The sequence below is a fragment of the Chrysochloris asiatica genome, unplaced genomic scaffold (genome assembly GCF_000296735.1).
Source record: "Chrysochloris asiatica unplaced genomic scaffold, ChrAsi1.0 scaffold00032, whole genome shotgun sequence".
Lineage (NCBI taxonomy): Eukaryota > Metazoa > Chordata > Mammalia > Afrosoricida > Chrysochloridae > Chrysochloris > Chrysochloris asiatica.
Genome location: NW_006408550.1, coordinates 3,143,533 through 3,147,143, shown reverse-complemented (window position 1 = coordinate 3,147,143; position 3,611 = coordinate 3,143,533). Strand labels below are relative to the sequence as shown.

General features: G+C 39.8%; 1 pseudogene; it reads right to left on the bottom strand.

The window, feature by feature from the left end:
• Window positions 1–2,254: 2,254 nt before the first annotated feature.
• The window catches only part of LOC102813379, an 8,210-nt pseudogene continuing 6,853 nt past the window's right edge, over window positions 2,255–3,611 (bottom strand).

The window sequence follows — 3,611 nt, the reverse complement described above, 5'->3', positions numbered from 1 at the left end:
GAGACCCCAAATTATTTATCCATTCATCAGTTGAAGGACATTTGTTACTTTCAGTTTGGAGTAATGAAACTGCTATAAAAATTCATGAAGAGGTTTACATGTGCCCATGTGCTGCCGTGGCTTTTGGATGATTACATTAAAGACTAGAATTATTGGGTTATACACGAGGGTAAGTCAAAAACTGTCTGTACTCTGTAGAATTTATTGTGATCGACTTTTAGAAAAGACGAATACATCTTTTTTTGACATAATCTCCTTGCTTTTCAATACACTTTAGGCCATCTGTCAATAAGCTTTAGTATTCACTTACTAAAAATATGTTTTAGGCTAAACTGTGAGTCACAAATGAACAGCTGTCTTCACTTCTTCATAAGAGGTGAATCTTTGTCCTCGAAAGGCTGCTTTCAGGGGACCAAACAGGTGAAAGTCTGATGGAGCAAGATCACCACTATAGGGAGAATGCTTTAACACCTCAAAATGAAGTTTTTGCAGAGTGTCAATAATGTGGGCAAAGGTGTGCATTGTCATGTAAGATCACATTTGGATAGAAGTCCTCTGCATTTTTAGGCTTCAACTCTTCAGTGAACATTTCACTGTAAGGATCACAGGTGATTGTTGAATCATTTTCCTGACAGTATTCTAATATTGTCCCTTGAGAATCCCAGAGAACTGTAAGTATCAATTTTCCAGTGGATGTTTGACTTTTGAACTTTTTCTTGCTTGGTGATTGAGAATGTTTCCACTCCATACTCTGCCGTTTTCTCTCAGGCTTCATGCCTTGTCAACAGTAATGATTTTGTGTATGTGTGTGTGTGTGTGTGTGTGTGCAGGGGGGATGAAAACTTTAATTTAGCTACTAGGAAAATATATCACAGCCTTGAAACAGCAAACAGATAGGCTACAGTATCACTTCAAGTATTAACTTCAAGTTATCAAAACAAGATGTCATTGAAATTGGAACACTGCATACCCACAAGAGTGGTATTTGGTAATGGGGAGCTGCCCCTCGTTTGCCCCAAAGGAGTCACAGCTCTTTCTAGCCCCCGAGTCACTTACTTTTTCTCCGTTGACTTCCATGTTGCTAACAGGGCTCTTATTGGTTAAATAAGCAGCTGGACATGTTATCAGGAAAGAGCAATCCCTAGAAAAGAACATTATGTTTGGTTAGAGAAACCCCTCAGTGGGACAGATTGCCACAGAGGAGTTAGTCACACCAGTGATCATGAAGAGGGCACAGGCCTGGTGAACATTGCATTTGGTGGTGAAGATGGCACAGGCCTGGAGGATATTGCGTTTGGTGATATGTGCCAGGCTTTGGAGTCCACTTGATGGTAACTAACAACAAGAATGAGTAAACAATACTGGGTTTGGCCTTTCATTTTGTTCTGGTCTATGAAAAACTAAGTCTTTCTAAATCCAGTTCAACTTTCTTAACTAAGCAGCCAACAGTTTCTTTCTCTGTTCATTTCCAGATACGGGTATACATAACAAACAAAACCCCCTTTTCCTTCAAGGGGAAGAGTGTCACTGCAAGACTGTCTACTGCGCACAACCCCAGGATCACCATGATAGTCAGTGAGAAGGAATCTTGGCTTCCTATACCCGCCTGACACTGCCTCTCATGTCTCCACACTGAAAGATGCAACATGTAAGAATTTCGAGAAAAGTACAGCTGACAGCCGATGATGATCAAAAAGCCTTTGAAAATTCTTATCTATACTACCCTGTCTTCTAATGACATCAATTTCAGGTCCTTGTATAGAAAACAAAACCAAGCAAAACAAAGACTCAGATATCTATTTTCCCACTTCTTAATTAGTGATCTTATAGATTTTGTTTTGCAGCTTATGGAAAATCAGATGGTGATATTTCTTGTAAACAGAAGGTTGGCAACAAACAGACATACCTCTCTTCAAACTCTACCAGTTTACAGGCAGGTTGGAGGAGCCTGTTAATCTGTTGGTACCAGAATACTAAGGAGAATTTGGTGCCTTGGAGGACTCTGGTTTGGTAAAGTAAGGGAGATACCTACTACTAGCATATGTACTTGCCACACACAATTTAGGCTTGAAATAACTCTCTTGTGCTACCTCAAACCCAAATTTTAGCACCAGTTTTTCCCACTTTCCCTGCTGTGATTTCAAGCTTATAAAAGAACCAGCCTCCAGAGCCAGGAGACAAGTTCCTTAAACTTCCTGCCATCATGAATTTTTCATTCATAAATTTCACTTTTAAAAATCCAAATGTCCTTGCTTCATTGTATGTAGATTCCTGCCCTTATCCCCAGTGGCCACTGACAAAGACTTTTTTTTTTTTTTTCAATGGATGAGAGAGACTCTTTCATCTTCTTGGCCATGGATGGGATGAGATGCATGTGGTCGTCCACGTATTTGGTCACACAGCTCTCCAGCTGCAGTTTCACCTGCAGCTCCTTACTCCCTGCACCCATTGAGTCTTTGGCTTTGTCGTTGCAATGCCTGGTACACCAGGCCCTGTAGTCCTGGAACCTCTCCAACTCACTGGTCACAAGGGCCTATGCTTTAGCCAATGGTGCATGGCAGCATTCAACGCACTGGTGTACCTGTTGCATGGCTGCCCGGCTGTCCTCAAAACAATTGATGCTGCACCGAAACATGATGCTCTGAATCTTTCGAATGTTCTCTCTTTCCAGACTCTATACCATGATGTCTCTTGTACACAGAACTGCTGTAGCTCCGCTGTGGTGACCCTGCGCTGCGGCCCTCAGCTCAGGTGCCCACATGGACTGGAGCTCATGGAGCTGCCCCCTCGCTGCCCACCAGTAATGATTTTTTTAAAGACACTTTTACCTTCTTTTGAATACTGGCCCAAGTTATATTTTTACAGATGTCCAAACGCTTGTGTTTATGTGTATCCATGAGTTATTTCGGTACCCATCTCACACAAACTTTTCGAAACCTAAGCCTGTCATGGATCATTTCATAGGTAGAGTCATGGCTAGTTTGCAAATGATTTACCACATATCCACTGTCACTCATCTATTTGTCAGAATCATTTCACGTTCATGCTCAATGTCGTCATCCGTAGTGCATAGGTGTTTTAATATAATTGGAGTGAAAATAATTTTTGACTCTCCCTCGTAGTAAGTGTATTTTTAACTTTATAAGAAACTACATCATTTTTTCCATAGTAACAGTTTATATTTTATATCAACAATGCATGAGTATTCCAACTGTTTCATATTATTGCCAGCGCTTCTTCACATTTTTGTCTATTTTTAAATTAGCTTTTTAAATTATTGAGCTATGAAACTGTTTTATTTATTTTAGATACAAGTTCTTTATCAGATATGATTTTGCTAAAAAAAAAAAAAAAAAAAAAATTCTGTGAGTATGATCTTTTTTGGCTTTAAAGAACCTAAGTTTCCAGATTTGGAAAATCTAATATACTGCTTTTCCTTTTGGAGTCATAGGTAAGGAATTTTTGCTTTACCCAAAATCACATTTTCTCCTTTTGTTCTTTAGTAGTTATTTAGTTCTAGTCCTTTAATTATGGACTATGATGCATTCTAAGGAGCTCTGGTAGCGTAGTGGTTATGAATCGGGCTGCGAACCTTAAGGTCAGCAGTTCGA